At 36.5% G+C, this 17,378-nt stretch overlaps 1 pseudogene; it reads left to right on the forward strand.

The window, feature by feature from the left end:
- The first annotated feature begins 384 nt into the window (after positions 1-384).
- Positions 385-579, forward strand: LOC123947711 (annotated as a pseudogene).
- Positions 580-17,378: the final 16,799 nt, after the last annotated feature.

Here is a 17,378-nt window from a genome sequence, read left to right on the forward strand (position 1 = left end):
CAGGCTAAGGTAACCTTTATTAATCATTTCTGTTATAACTTTCAACAGCAAAGAATCTGAGTTTTGGTGCTACCGAGGAACAAAAATATTTATTTTAGCATCAACGTTGACATACAGAGAATGAAAGCGTTATGTGTGCCATGAGAAGTTTTAGATACATGTTAAATTCCTGTATGAATCAGTTATACTTGGAAAACTGGACAGGGGAAGGTGCACATGGAAAACTCTAACCTGGAGTAGACTGACAGTAAAAATAATGAAATAATGTAAAATACGCCTTGTCAACTCAAAAAAAAAAATCTATTTTTAATTTTGTGACCTGTTCTCCAAGGTAGAGGGCATTTAAAACATTTTTTAAAAATTTATTTATTTTAGAGAGAGAGAAGCTTTGCGCAGTGGCAGTATCGTAGCCAATGAGGTTTATCCGAGGCGCGATTATTGCTAATTGAAAACTTATTTTAGAGAGAGAGAGAGGGTGTGAGAGCATGGGGGTGGCGCGGGAAGGGGAGAGGTAGATAGAGAATTTCCAACAGCTCCGTGCTGAGCATGGAGCCAAATGTGAGGCATGATCCCAGGACCCTGAGAACATGACCTGAGCTGAAATCAAGAGTTAAGACGCTTAAGAAACTGAGCCACCAAGGCACCCTGAGGCCATTTTAAACATTGCTTTCAAATGTGTTTGAAATATTTGCAACACTTCTTAGAAAATCTATGCTTGTGTTTGTTAATCAAGGAGCAGGAAGGAAAAGAAGGGAGGTAGAAACACTGCTGAAATAAAAACTTCTGCACAGAGTCACGTATGAGGTGGTATCGAAGGGAAAGAGCTCTAAAGTTGGACAGATTGGGTTGGAATTCTAGCTCCATTTGGCATCGGTGTAATTAAATCTCTCTATTCTTCAGTTTCCACATTACTAAATGATTAAGATATTTACTTTCCAGGATTTTAAGCATTAAATGTAAAGTACTTGGCATAGTACAGGCATTTAATAAACTGTCAGTAAATGGTGACATTGGCGCTGACAATGAAGATGACAATACTGTTTTGAGGAAAGTAGGCAAGAGTAGAGCCATGTTTTCTACAACTGACTCACCAATGCTCAGGCTACACCTTCGACCCACTCAAGCAGAACTTCAGGGGTTGGGACCCAGAAATATATATTTTTAGAAATCCCTGATGACTGTATTAATAAATTGATTTTAAAGACTACTGAAATTCAGTAAAAGTTGCTGGCATCTTACTGACTTTTGTTTTGTGAGGGAAACCACAATCTCATGGTGTCTAAAAGTAACCAAGAAAAGAACTGTGATGAATCATTAAGTGAGCTCATGTCCTTCTCTATAGTTGTGTGGGTCTCTAGACCTCATGTGAGACTACCCTCTAGCGACAAGTTACGCCAGGGTGCTAATTTAAATAATCTCTTCAATTAAGAAAATAAATAAATAAACAGACATTGATATTCTCTGTAAGGTGGATTTGAAAAAGCAAATAACTGTATTTATGTTAATCTATTAATCTCTAATCCCTGAAGGTATCAGCTGTGGGTTGTTTGGGACTCAAGTGAGACCTGAGACAGAATTTTCAAACCTCGTTTGCCTTTATGTTCCCATTAGTGGTTCTCTAACTCTGTTCTAGAAAGTGAGATGTCACCATGAGTTACAACCCTAATTCTGACCCCACAGTTTTCTGCTCTGGCAGGTAAGGTGGACCCATGGACATTTCTCTGTATCCTTAAATGGTAAGACTAAGCTCTGGAGATAGTAAGTGTTGGCAAGGGTGTGGAGAAAAGAGAACCCCTGTATACTTTTGGTGGGAATGCAAACTGGTACAGGCACTGTGGAAAAAGTATGGAGGTTCTTCAAAAAATTAAAAATAAAACTGCCATATGTATGATCCAGCAATCCCTCTTAGAGAATACATCCACTTTGGGAAAGATATCCAAAGAATGTAAAAACAGGATTCAAAGAGATATCTGCATTCAGTTTTCATTGCAGCGTTTTTCACAATAGCTAACATGTGCAAATAGCCTAAGTGTCCATAATGAATGGATAAATGAAGAAGATGTGATATATATGTATATATATAATATTTATAGTTACATAGCTATAAATATTACTCAGCTATGACTATTATTCAGCCATGAAGGAAATCCTGTCAGGTACAAAAACTTGGATGAAACTTGAGGGGATTATGTTAAGTGAAAAACTCAGGCAGAGAAAAACAAATATTGTAGGATATCACTTCTACGTGGAATCTAAAAAAATCAAACTGAGAGGAACAGTAAAGTGGTGGTAACCAGGGGATGGGTATGAGGGAAGTGAGCAATATTAGTCAAAAGGTACAAACTTCCAGTCATCAGATTAACAAGTTCTGGGGTCTAATGTACAGCATAGAGATTATAGCCAATAATGCTGTAATATATACTTGAAAGTCGCTAGGAGAGTAAATCTTAAGTGTTCTTTTTTTTTTAAAGATTTTATTTATTTATTTGACAGACAGAGATCACAAGTAGGCAGAGAGGCAGGCAGAGAGAGAGAGGAGGAAGCAGGCTCTCTGCCAAGCAGAGAGCCCGATACAGGACTCGATCCCAGGACCCTGAGATCATGACCTGAGCTGAAGGCAGAGGTTTAACCCACTGAGCCACCCAGGAGCCCAATCTTAAGTGTTCTTACCACAAAATAAAATGATATTTGTGTGACAGGACAGTTATGTTAGCTAATGCTATGGTGGTAATCATTTTGCAATGTATAACTGTATCAAATCAACAGGTTTTACACCTTAAACTACACAATGTTATATGTCAGTTATACGTCAATAAAACTGGGGAAGGAAAAAAAGATGAAGCTTCAGGATACCAATGACTGTTAACTGGATTCTAGAGAAAGCAAATGAAATTGCTTTACTTATTAAAAATGACTGGGAAGATTTCCTGAAATCTAAGCATTTGCTCTTCATCTTCAGTCCATGCAATGTATTTATTTTAGGTCTTTTGCAATAATTTGTATTCTTTGGACTCAGGTTACTCACGTGTTCTGAGATATAATCCATTTAGGAGCATTACTTACTGTGATACACTCAAGCTTACCACTTAGGTCAAGATAGTTCCATCATATGACAGAGTTTTAAAAGAATCACTTTGACCTCTGGGACTGACATCCCTGTCAGTAGATGTATAGATAATAACCCTTTAGCAGCATTTTTGGGGGTATATCAATTGTCAAGATAGTAACAATAATAAAAATAATGTAACATTTATGTGACACTTTATAATTTAGAGAAGTTAGCAAATACTGTTACATTTTTAGTTTTGAGAAACTCTATTTCATTTAGCTTGATTTTTGTAATAAAAAATAAAAGAAAAAGAGGGACACCTGGGTGTCTCAGTCAGTTAAGCATCTGCCTTTAGCTGAGGTCATGATTCTAGGGTCCTGGGATCAAGTCCCACATCGGGCACCTTGCTCAGTGAGGTGCCTCATTCTCCCTCTGCCTGCTGTTCACCAACCCCCCAACTTGCGCGCTCTCTCTCTCTCTGACAAATAAATGATCCTAAAAAAAAGAAAAGAGAAGAAAAAGAGAACAACACTAAGGAATTACTTGCCCAAAAATGTAGAAACTAACAGCTGGAGTTAGATATTTAATTATAATATTCTATTTACTAAATGATGTTCATGACTTCAAGTCAACTATATTCACTGTAAAAAGTTGACTTGATCACAATTTGTATGTAGTTAAGAAATACCGGCTCATTGCAATTTTTTAATATTCATTCTAAAATTAAGTACAATAGTTCCTTTCAGAAGGTGTTACTAATTGGGTCAAGGAGCTAATTTATTGATTCCTCAGGCAAAAGATGAGCTCTTATCACAGTCCTTAGTCTTTCATAGTATCTTCTGTGTCTACACAGAAGTATTATTCATTGGTTTCAATAATGCTTCTTCAATAGGTAGTCAGAAAAAGAGAACTATCCTGCTTAGCAGGGAGCATACTTCTCCCTATCCCTCTGATGTTCCCCCTGCTTGTGCTCTCCCTCTCTTAAGTAAATAAATAAGTAGATAAATAAATAAATAAATAAAAATCTTTTTTTTTTTTTAAGAGGAGAACTACCATATTTAGCACAGAGATCTATTGCAGTTTCTTTTGTGAGGAATAACGTAGAGGAATGGGAACCCTTATATAAAATCCGCAGCTCTAATTAAAGGAGTAATATTAAAATTCTAATTGAATTACATAGGATGAGACTCAGATCCAATAATAATTACATAGTGTGTTTTAATAACACTCTGCAATCACTAATTAGATAGTCCAAACATCTTCCCTATGAGGTAGGGTGAGTATTGTCATCCCTGTCTTGCCTGTAAGGAAATAAAAATGCGGATTGGTTCCATGACATGTCTAGTCATACAGGTGAGTCATGGTAAAGCTGAGATTAGAACCCACAGCTCTGTTATTTCTAGAACTTGCTATTCTTCTTTCCCAGTTTAATGCTAAAATATTGTTCTTCATGGTTTAGGATTATCATTTCCAAGTAAATGTTTTCATAAGAGTAATGCCACCCCCCCCATTGTATTTATAGCCTGTTTCTTTGGACTAATTTAAATAACTTGGTAGACATTCATTCAGCTGTCTGTCATGATCTTATAGCCATGTGTCCATTTTCTGATTGGGATGGAGGGGAATATAGGAGATGATAGGAGAGGTGCAGAAAAAATGAGATTTACACTATAGGATATGTATACATATATGAATGTTTGTGTGTGTACGTGTGTACCTACCCTAAATTCTGCAAACACATATACACATGTATATATACCCTAGGTAACCCATAATGTCTCTCAGAATGGCCATTTTGAACTGAAATTATTGGGAACTAAAATGGAGGCACCCAAACTGTTTATAGAAATGAATTAGACAAGAGCTAGCAGCTACCTTAGTCTGAACTAGGTACAACGGAAAATCAATTTTGGTCTTGGTTCCATTGTTAGCATAGTCCTTTGGCCCCAACAAACTCTTCCAATACTGATATCTATCTGAAGAAGCAACATTGTATACTGTAAGAGCACTAATTTTAGGGTCCAAAGATCTGGTGTTTAAAACCCAACTCTACCATGTAACCTTGAGGAAACCCCTTAACCACTCATTTTCCTCAGAGTGAAAATGAAAGCATGTTAGAGTCCCCAACAATGTGTGTGCAGCCAAAAATTCTCACACAGGATTTGTGCCAACTAAAACATAACACAGTTGCACCTGAAGCTCCTACCAACCCACTGGGCCCAGTCTTTAGTCCAACTTCCCTACTCCTTCATCGCCCCTACTGTTACCCAGCTTACCTCATAATGTTGTGTAAGGATCAAGTAGGACAATGCCCAGGTATTCTTTATAAATTCAAATATAGGTGGTGCCCGGGTGGTTCAGTGGGTTAAACCTCTGCCTTTGGCTCAGGTCATGATCTCAAGGTCCTGGGACTGAGACCTGCATCATGCTCTCTGGTCGGCAGGGAGCCTGTTTCCTCCCTTCTCTCTGCTTGTCTCTCTGCATACTTGTGATCTCTCTCTGTGTTAAAGAAATAAATAAAGGTCTTTTTAAAAAAATTCAAATATGGGAAAAGGTGTTGAGAAGGGGGGAATAAAGTAAATATTTATTGTTACCAAAGGTGAAATGGAACAAAGTGGATAAAATCTGAAAGGGATACAAAATCATGCCCATGATGGCTGATTAGAAGCTAGTCAGCTATCACCACAATGCTTGCAACTTCTAAGTTGGAGCTTTATTTTAATTAAGCTTGAATGTGACTTAGCTGAAATATGTTTAAGCCTCTAGTAGAAATTTGCATCTTCTAGATGCAGAATACAAATTATTTTCTTTAATTTTTTAAGACCTATGTTGTGCTTTGTTTAAAATCTCCAGTAATACAGTGCAAAATGCTCTTCCTGAGTGTTTATCAGTTGCCACAGAATTTCCTCTAAGAATTTAACTTCTGTCTTCAGTTATCAGAATAAATGGAGAAAATTTAACTTTATATGGCATTACCTCTCCTTTTATTTTTCAAGTTAGAAGAGATTGCAAATTTATAGAAAATTAATAATAGTAACTAATATTCCTACCAAGGGCTCTGAGCCAGGTTCTGTTTTATGCACTTTACATGTGTTGAGTCATTAAATTTTCACAGTAACACCTTGGGGTAAACATATCAGTTTTCCTCATTTAACAGGTAAGGAAAGTGAGGCTCAAGGCCACACAACTAATAAACAGCTGAACTCCGATTTGAATGCAAGTCTTTGGCTCCAAAGACTAGCTCTTGACCAGTTCCCAATACCATCTACTTTTATACAAAGAGAACCTGAGCTTCAAAATCTGATACATGTTAACATTTTTCCATGTTTCCTCCAGATTAGTTTCCTCTTTGGGTGGTAGTAAGCAGATGATGAACAACAGAGGTAGTTGACCCCTATTTTGTGCCCCTTCCCAACCCCATTGCTCTCCACAGAGCATTTCCAATGAGCCAACACAAGAACAAGGAAATTCTTGTGTTCTTCATCAGGGTGTCTTTGAAAATTCACACCTGAAAATGCCATGAGTATATTAGAAAATTTGGTTAAAAAAGTTTTTTTATTGATCAGATATTAAAAATTGTAAAGGTATTTTGCAATTTTTGGTCAATAATTTATTCTTTATCAGCGAAGTTCACTTTCAGTTACAGAGGAAAAAATAGAAAGTACTGTATGGGATTCAGAACCAAGCGAGCCTGATTACACCACAATTCATTGTCATAATAAATTCGTTGATTCAGTTGTCTTCCTTCTAAGGCTCACTTTCACTTATAGGATTTACTGTGCCACTCAATCTCAAGAGTATTCATGTGGGTGTTTTTCTATAATTTAGAGAGAGGAGTTAAGAGTTAAGTTTTTAAATTTCAGTAATATCTTACATTTCTGAGTTAGAGAAAACTCTACATGTTTCTGACCACCCAGCTCCTCCTTTGGAATAGGATTTTTATGGCTTGTTGAAGTCTTTAAATGTCCATTTTTCTTAGTACTTTTGAAAGTCATGTCAAAGTATTTTTAGCACTCTGAAAAGTTAAAAAACAAAGTTTTATTGGACTATTTATAATATAACATCTATAATTCAGTTACTTCTGAATGTGAGCTAAAGATTTCTTTTTGTAATATATATTTAAGCACCATTTTAAGTACATATATTGTTAGCTCTTACAACAAATACCTATCAGCTGCAGTTCCAAGCATTCTATTCTGGTGGGAAATTTTATATTTTATTGGATTTCTCTATTATTTAAGGAGTGGTCAGCTCTGTGTTAGGTGTCCATGAAAAATGGGTTACGTTCATATATTAAAATGAAACTACTGACTCGGTTTAGGAGCATGTGCTCATGAAATGGTATTTGACTATAGGGGATGGGCTTGCCTGAGCTGATAGTACTCTCTTATCTAATCTGTGGTTCTAAATCTGTGGTTCTAAGTCAGTTTTCTCTGAAGGAAGCTTCTTAATTTAGGGATCCACCCACAAAGTAATGAGGTTAGATAAATTTATCAGCCATAATTAAAGGTCCAATTTAGGTCTTGAATATTGTTTTAAAGATTTATTGATTTTTTAGAGAGAGAGAGTCTGCATGTGTGAGCAGGGGTGGGCGAGCATGTTAAGCAGACTGCCAGCTGAGAGCAGAGTGGAGAACCCAGTGCAGGGCTCAGTACAGGGCACCACTTGGAGTCTGAGACAAGGCTCCACTCAGTGCTTGATCTCATGACCCATGAGATCGTGACCTGAGCCAAAACCAAGAGTCAGAGGCTTAACCAACTGAGCCAACCAGGTGCCCTAGATCTTTAATATTTTATTTTATTTTTAAAAAGATTTTATTTATTTATTTGTCAGATTGAGTACAAGCAGGGGGAGAAGCAGGCAGAGGGAGAAGTAGGCTCCTTGTCCAACAAGGAGCCCTGATGTGGGACTCAATCTCAGGACTCCAGAATCATGACCTGAGTTGAAGGCAGATGCTTAACCGACTGAGCCACCCAGACATTCCTAGATCTTTAATATTTTATTATTTTTTAATAAAAAATTAGGTTTTATTTTTTGTACCATGGAAAGAATAGTTAGAATATGTGAGCCTATCTACCAAATATAGTCCTGATCCCTCTGAAAATGAGATATATTGTGTTTTTCTTTCCAGTTCGTATGCATACAGATTTTCTCATGGTCCTAAACACTTTTGGTTAACATCAGATTAATAGTTGCTTATTTATAACACCCGTCCCTCACCTAAAAAAATTATCTACCAATCTAATTATCTATCTAAAGATCTATTTACATAATAATTAATTTAGTGATTCTATCCTGGAATGGATTATATATTCACCTACATTTTCTTTGAGATATTGTTGTCATGAACTAATTTTCTTTTTTTTTTAATTTTTTACTTCTTATTTTTTTTCATAAACATATAATGTATTTTTATCCCCAGGGGTACAGGTCCGTGAATCGCCAAGTTTACACACTTCACAGAACTCACCATAGCACATAGCATCCCCAATGTCCATAACCTCCCTCCCCCTCTCCCAACCCCTCCTCCCCCCAGCAACCCTCAGTTTGTTGTGAGATTAAGAGTCACTTATGGTTTGTCTCCCTCCCATCTTGTTTCATTTATTCTTCTTAGATCTTTAATATTTTAAAACAGATGTCCTGTTCTCTGAGTTAAGAGAGAAGTCAACTTCTCTGTATATTTTGCTGTAAAATAAAAATAAAACAGTAAGTCTTTTAATAATGTATTCCTTGGATGAGGTCTTCGAATAATTAACATCTTCAATGGAAAGATTCTTATACAAAGAATCTGTCAAACGGATATATCAAATGTATGGTTGAAAAAAAAAAGGTAACTTTTAAAATGGGTAGTTCAGTCTAGCCATGATATTTTTATGACCATGTGGGCAGATCTGTTTATTTTGTGCTAAATGTTATGGATGGTAATATAAAGAATATTAACATAAGCCAGTGATTTGGGACACTGCAATGGAATAAATGTTTGTCTCCCAATTTCTTAAGTCCAAATAAGTCCTTATTACCCTCAAGGTTACAGCATTATGAAATGGAACCTCTGAGAGGTGATTAGGTCCTCAGGGTAGAACCCTCATGAAAGGGATTAGTGCCCCTATAAGAGACTCCAGAGAGCTCCCTTGCCTCTTCTGAGTGTACGAGTACAAGAAGACAGTTGTCTTTAAACTAGAAAATGGGTTCTCACAAGACAGAATTTGCAGGTACCTTGATCTAAGACTTCCTAGTTTCCAGAACTGTGAGAAATAAATTTTCTGTTATTTTAATCTACCCAGTTTATGTTATTCTCATTATAAAAGCCCAGACTAATATAGCATCTATAATAAAATTAAATATAGAAACTACCTTAAATTATTGTGCTACTGATAGTTTTTATAAGGATATTTATGACCTGTCACAGTTATATGTCTTTTTTTTTTTAAGATTTATTTTTATTTGACAGATAGAGATTACAAGTAGGCAAGTAGGCAGAAAGGCAGGCAGAGAGAGAGAGAGGAGGAAGCAGGCTCCCAGCCAAGCAGAGAGCCCGATGCGGGGCTCGATCCCAGGACCCTGGGATCATGACCTGAGCTGAAGGCAGAGGCCTTAACCCGCTGAGCCACCCAGGCGCCCCTATATGTCTTTTTTTTAAACTGGTGAGGAAATAGTTCACAAATTAAATATTGATTTATGTCAAAAGTAATTTTTTTTACATGAAGATATTTTAGTGTCTAGTATTTAGATATTAGTATTTAGATATTAATGGGACTATCAATAAAGAGTAGAACAATTTTCTGGATAATGAATACAAAGACTGTACTAAGGTAAATGAGCTAATTTAGTTTTCTTCTGACTCAGTAGAAGTCACAAAATTATTTTTCATCTTTCATACAACTTTTCTTTTGGAGACCTAATAATTGTTCAAAATAACTAAAATGGTATTTTGAAAATTACACTATTTGGTACCTCTCAATGTGTATAAATAACATTATATTACGTTATTTTCATGTTGTAAAGGCTTATAGTCTGAAGTTACAAGTTAAATCACTCATAGCTATTTACATGAAGAATATGTATGAAATGATTATTCCTTAACCTATTTTGAGGTTGATGGTCAGACTCTTCAAAATGTACTCTCTCGGGGTGCCTGGGTGGCTCAGTCAGTTAAGCATCTGCCTTCAGTTCAGGTCATGATCCCAGGGTCCTGGGACTGAGCCCCACACTGGGCTCCCTGCTCAGCGAGGAGACTGCTTCTCCCTCTCCCACTCCCCCTGCTTGAGCTCTTTCTCCCTCTCTCTCTCTATCAAATAAATGAATAAAATCCAATAATTAAAAAAAGTAATATACTATCTTATTTGTAAGAATTAGAAGTAAGGGGGTACCTAGGTTGCTCAGTGGATTAAAGCCTCTGCCTTTTGCTCAGGTCATGATCTCAGGGTCCTGGGATCAAGCCCCACATGGAGCAGAGAGACTGCTTCCCACCCCCCACCCCCCCACCTGCTTCTCTGCCTACTTTTGATCTCTGTCTGTTTAAAAAAAAAAAAGAATTAGAAGTAAGACTGTATAAATCTTTCTGAACATTGAAATCGCCACATTCCATTCTTAACATTTCCGCCTCCTTGGAGAAGCACCTTGGAGAACTCAAAAAACAATTTAATAGAATTTTTTAAAGAACACTCAATATTCATTTCTTCTTCAGTGTTTATCAGAAGTTGTAATTTTTTTCTCTATTTATATACAAACTTATTGTCCGAACCCTTCACTAGGTTGTAAAGTCCATGAGGGAAGTGATCATGTTTATTCTAATCAACATTGTTTCTCCAAATGAAATAGGAATTAATTAATAGCTGTTTGCTTTTGCATAAATTCTGCCTCTAGATTGTCAACTCCTTGAAATTATGGACTAATGCATAATTCATCTTTGGATTATTCCCTAATGTATAGTAAATAAATGTTAATTTAAAATCACCTGTAAATTTTGTTTAAAATATCATTTTTTAAATTTTTTAAAATTTTATTTACTCATTTGAGACTGAGAGATACAGAGAGAGAAGGAGCATGAACAGGGAAGAGGCAGAGGGAGTGGGAGAAGCAGACTCCCCGCTGAGCAGAGAGACTGCTGCAGGGTTTGATCCTGGGACCCAGAGATCACCATGTGAGCTGAAGGCAGACACTTGACCATCTGAGCTACCCAGGTGCCCCTTAAAATATCATTTTAAAGGAAAAAGATATAAACAAAAATGGTTCTTAGATAAGAAATATCAACAAAAAGGAAGTTTTAAAACAGCTGAATGCTGCCAATCATATTTTTAAATAATATCTAGTTTATGTAGAAGTTGGGAGTTTTTTTTGGCCCATAATTAAAACATTATTGAAAAAATGACAGCAAAATAGGAGATCACTGTTGTGTATCTAACAAAATGAAACATAATTACATTGTCTGGATAGATTAACTAGAATTACTGCACTGATAGGGCTTTCTGTGGATCATTAGTATTGCTTTCTTCTAAATGAACACCGTGTGAAGGAAGCATGAGAGCATATTTAACATAAGTCTACTATATGTCTGGTACAGTTTAATGACAAAAAGTACTTCTCTTTTTGTTGTTGTTGTTTTTAAAGGTTTTTTTTATTTATTTGACAGAGAGAGAGATCACAAGCAGGCAGGCAGAGAGAGAGAGAGGGAAGCAGTCTCCCTGTTGAGCAGAGAACACAATGCGGGGCTCAATCCCAGGACCCTGAGAGCATGACTCAAGTTGAAGGCAGAGGCTTAACCCTCTGAGCCACCCAGGAACACCCCAAAAGTACTTCTTAAGTAGAACATTTAAGTTTTAGGAATATTAGATTAATATTCATATATTGTTTATTTGCCTTTTATACTAGAAATTCACTATAATAAATCTTGCATATTGGCTTTACTCTGATGTGACTATAACTGTCACTCCTGTTTCTCAAATGTTATAATGGACTCTATTTGCGACCCTTAGCCTGAATTCAATAGTTAAAATTTCAGTGAAAGCTGTCAGGAGATGCAGTCTTAATGTTTAGGAACTATTCTGAATTACTTTCCTAAGAAATCTGTCAGCAGGTGGGCACAAAGTTTCAAGATCATGGAATGTTATAAAGGTTTCAGAAATCTGATGCAGGAGTTTTTAATCTGGACTCCATAAATGGACTTCAGGGGTCAGCAGAACCCTGTAAGTCATAAAGAAAATTTATGTAGATCTGAATTCCTCTTTGTAATCAGATTATTGAGGGGGGTTGGTGTATTTTAACTAGGGCCACTACTGGTATTTTACTTGGGACAATACTTCTTTGTTAGGGACTCTGCCAGATTTTGAAGGACATATAACATCCCTTGAAAGCCTATTCATCAAATGCCAGGAATGACTCCTTAATCTTTGTGACAACCCCAAACAATCCCCATGTTCCCGTCCACCCTTGAGGGCTTTGAATTGAAGAATCATTGGATATTATATAATCCCAAGGAAGATCAAAGAAGCATGGTTTTCTAAAGCTTTGAGTGCCTCATTTTTGGAAAAGTGTTTTCTCGCTTGTAGGATGATGATCTTAGAGAACAGGCAGATGGGACTGGAAACCTCAATTAGATGAATTAACACATGTTATGAGAACATCTGAGAAAGAGAAGCGAAAAAGTAGAAAGAAGGCAGTAGTCAGAATGAGATGTCTGAATTTAAGTTCAGAAGTTCAAGTAGTTCCAGATGATGACAAGTTCATCTGTGTCCATGGAAGTGGATGGCTCATGTGGGTGGAGGTGAATATCATTGAAGATGAAGAGGTCAACGTTGGTTCCCAGCCCTCATGGGAGCTTTCCTGGTATAATCTGAAAACGTGCCCCATGTGTGGAGGGCAGAAAGAAGCTGGTAGGTGGTAGTGTTAATAATAACAAAGGGAACCAACATATGAGGCCAGTCTTGGGCAGCAGCAAGACAAATGAATCCCTGCACCCACTCTCCAAACTTAAAAGTTTATAAAGAGGTCCTGACAGGCTCAATAAGGTACATACTGTGTAGGTGTTTTCAACACCACATTGCCATCTCAAGGCTATGATATCCTTGGCGCAGCCTCTGGGAACAGGTAAGGCAAGCAGAACCCACATTCCAAGGGCAGGGGAGGAGTTGAGGAGCCTCTGAGTGCCTGGGTCCAGCTCACAGGTCAATCAGTGGTCATGTCTTTTTGATGACATTCTTCTATAGTCAAGGAACAAAATGGCCCTGTTGTTCAATGAGGTATCCAAGTGTACTTTGAAAAGGCTCAGTTAGTGGTAGGACTTGTGATGAGGGGTGTTAGGTAATAGAACTTTAAAAGGGAACCTGACATTTGACTTTTGAAAAGATAATTTGACACCTCTAATAGTCAGGAAAAAGCATATTGGAAAATTATTGGATATTATTTCTCACCAGTTTGACAAATATTAAAAGGTTGATAATATTCAGTATTGGAGATTGAATAGGCAAAAACATATTATGTATCCCTGAGTGAAATGCTACTATCTTTTTGGTTAGAGAGTTGGAAATATCTGTTAATTCTTCCATCCCACTTCGAGAAGCTGTCCTATAGGAACAGAGCTACCAATATAGAAGGTCAAATGCACAAATGTTTATTGTAGTGTTGATGGCAGTGTTAAAAAACTGGTAACAAAATATCTGTCAATAGAGGGATAGTGCATTTATAGTATGGAATATTTTGCTTCTACTAAAACAAACAAGTTAGAGATAAATGTTTTAAGAGAAAATATCTATAATATGTAAAAACTGTTTCAAGTTACAGAATTATATGTGGAATAAACAATAAAAAGAAAACAAATCCTATATTTGTTAGTATGAAAATAGAGAAAATGTGAGAGATTACCCACCAGTTTGTTCACATGAGATGTATCATGGGAGAGAAATGGAAGAGAGAAGATGGAGATTATGAGTGCTTTACTTATTTTTTTTTTAAGATTTTATTTATTTGACAGAGATTACAAGTATGCAGAGAGGCAGGCAGAGAGAGAAAGAGGAGGAAGCAGGCTCCCTGCGGAGCAGAGAGCCCAATGCGGAGCTCGATCCCAGAACCCTGGGATCATGACCTGAGCCCAAGGCAGAGGCTTTAACCCACTGAGCCACCCAGGTGCCCCTTGAGTGCTTTAGTTATATACCTTGAATTTTTTGACTAGCTTAACTAGGATTATTTTTACTATTAAAACCAAAACTACTATGATGAGCAAAATCATCTGTTTACTCAAAAAGAAATTACAATCTTGAAAGGGATAAGAGAAGTATGCAAATAGCACTAAGAGGCAGAACAACTGATGTACCTTGAAAGATCAATAAATTTCCTAGGTAGAGAACAGTTTAAGTAAAACACTCTATGAATTTTTCTCATACCTAATAGTATTTTTAAGAAGATCAACCTGCTCAAATTTTGAATTCTGATAGTCACATTACTAACCTCTCCTCAAAGTACATGTAGTTATGTCATTCAAAAACACAGCCATTTTTACTATAATGAGATCTACCTTATAGGAAATTTTCTTCTTTATATGTGCTGGAAGTTCATTCTTTAAGTAGTAGTAATCCCTATTTTCGTAACAATTGACAAATAGTGGTGAGAATTTAACAGGCCATTACTCCCTGGCACTTGTCCTGTTTCCTTGCCTGAGACACAATGTCTCTAGACATTGCCTGGAACTAGTGTAGTGTTTTACGAAACACAACCCATCCCTAGCCTTTGGCTATAGATACAGTATTACCTGTCATGAAAGTAGATAAAGAAAAATAAGCAGAAGGCATATATGAAATATGGAGGCTATTATCTCTCTTACTATCATGCTGCATATGAATACTGTGTTATGCAGAACTGGGATAAAGAAACTGTTTCTTTAGCTTAAGTTGTCATGGTATTGCTGTTTCCCCCCCTCCACCCATTTGAGCTAATGCATTGTGGTTGGAGCTCGGGGCCTGGGTGTCATCAGTGAACTCCACCCCTAACTTCCAGTTCCACAAGAACCTTAAGTAGGTGGATAGGTGTGTGTGTGATAGGGTGGTGCCCCTGTCCCATCCATCTATCATACTCCTGCTAATCTGGTTGTTGAGCCAGCAGGAAGTTGCAGTCCTATGAGGAATGAAGGAAAACTTCCATTCAGCCCATCTTCAGTGTTCCCACCTTCACTTGATTTAAGGCCATGGACTTTGGGATCAAATTCCAGCTCTCTATCTCCTAACTGTATGATTTGGGCATGTTATTTATTTTATCCTCTGAACCTCAGTTTCTTTGCCTGTAAAATGGGGTTGTACCTATAGAGCTTTTGTGAAGATAAAGTGAGAAAATACACAAAAAGTTCCTAATACCAAGTCTGCTCAGAAACTATTGATTCCTTATCTCCTGCTCATCTACCTATTTCCAAATGGCTATCTTTGACCTCTCATTTAATTTTCCTTTCACTGTCTATCACCTTTCTGCCCTGCCTGGTTCTTTTCCTTCTCTAAATGGGTGGTCTTCTTTCTGCAATGATCATTTCTTTTTCTTCCTTAATATTTTAAGTTTTAGCCACTAGAGGGCTACATAACAGGATACAATTCCACTCACCCTGACCACACTAGGAAATTAGAGAACAAAATAAAAAAATCAAAGAGGAGCCAAGAATCGTGGTGCTGAGGAAACATTAGAAAAAATTTAATACAACACATGTTTAAAGATGAGGGAACTAGATAGTTAAACAAATATGAACATGTAATTGTTATGGTTTTTAAATCACTACCTCTACAAATCTAGAGTTAATAAATAAATCTCATTTTCTCTTGAAAGTTTTCTAATTTTTAAATCATTTTACGAAAAGAAAGAAGACACATGTGAGGGCAAATAAACGTCCCTTAGCAACAAAGCCATTTTCTTTAATTTGCCTTAATTTTTTATATATATATTTATTTATAAATAAATACATATTTATATATATATATATGTATATATATATATATATTTTTTTTTTTTAAGACAGAGAGTGTGCCAGCAGGGGAGGGAGGGGCAGAGAGAGAGGGAGTAAGAGAATCTTAAGCAGGTTCCACACCCAGCATGGTGCCTGATGTGGGGCTCGATATTGGCGACCCTAACAAAGATCATGACCTGAGCTGAAATCAAGAGTTAGATGTTTAACTGACTGAGCCACCCAGGCACCCCTAAATATTTTCTTTAACTCAATTCAAATAATTTGAAATGCAAAGTAAATCCATGCATTTAATTAATAATGTAAAATGTCTACATTTGAAATATCTCAGGTAGGTTTTAATTTTTGCTTTAAGATTCAACAAATTGAAATTAGTCTGTACTTAGATATCCAAGTAAACTTCAAGCATTAAGGCAATCTCTTAACTTTGGACACCCATTCATTCTAAAATATATGCAAAATAGGTCAAGAAATATTCACACCTACCTAGAAACAAGTAGAAACTATGATGCTATCATTGAAAAATAGCCTTAAGAAAATATCCTATAATATTAAAAGTATCAACTAAAAATGCAAACAATTAAATAAGGAAATGAAATATCCCTATAAACTATACAGTCCAGATGGTACCCTTTATATTTATTCATTTCCTTTTCACACATATACCCATTGTCCTTATGTCTGAGAAAGTGCTTTATATTTTTGTTTGTTATTTTTTCATTATTCTTTCATTTAAAAAATGTTGCTCTGTACTTTTGAACATAAGCCAGACCCCACAGAATTCCACTCCACACATGCTGGGAGCAGTGAGAGTTGTCTCCGTGCTCAGAGCTGCACTGAGCAGAACTAAATAGCCAGAAGCTCCATAATTAACATTTCATCAATATGGAAGTGTTTAAATATATTCTCATGCTTAAGTTATATTTTAAGAAAAGACACTTATCCATCTGTCCATAAAATGCCATCTACAATTGGCAAAATTAAACTAACATTTTTATCTATGTGAAACAAGCCAAATCCTGATTTTAAGTGAGGCTAATGAGCATGGTGACAGATTCTTGACGTTAGAAAATGGAGAACAGAGTTTTGTTGTTGTTGTTTTAATAATCCTCTCACAAAATGATTTAGTGACTCCAACACCAATTCTTTGATACTTGACCTTCATTCTTATAGCCCTTACACCCAGTAAGGCGTGGTAATTTTATAGATTTGTTCATGTGTTCACTGGACAAATATTTCTCGATTTCTTACTATAGGCCAGGCAGAAAGCTAGGGTAAAATTTTGAACCAAACCACCCAACCTAACAATCAGAAGCAAGTTCCGTAGTCCTTGTCCTCTTAAAACTGATGATCGTGTGTGTGTGTGTGTTGGTGCAGATTGGATACTGATGTTAA

Source organism: Meles meles, chromosome 7, assembly GCF_922984935.1.
Source record: "Meles meles chromosome 7, mMelMel3.1 paternal haplotype, whole genome shotgun sequence".
In the NCBI taxonomy this organism is placed as follows: Eukaryota; Metazoa; Chordata; class Mammalia; order Carnivora; family Mustelidae; genus Meles; species Meles meles.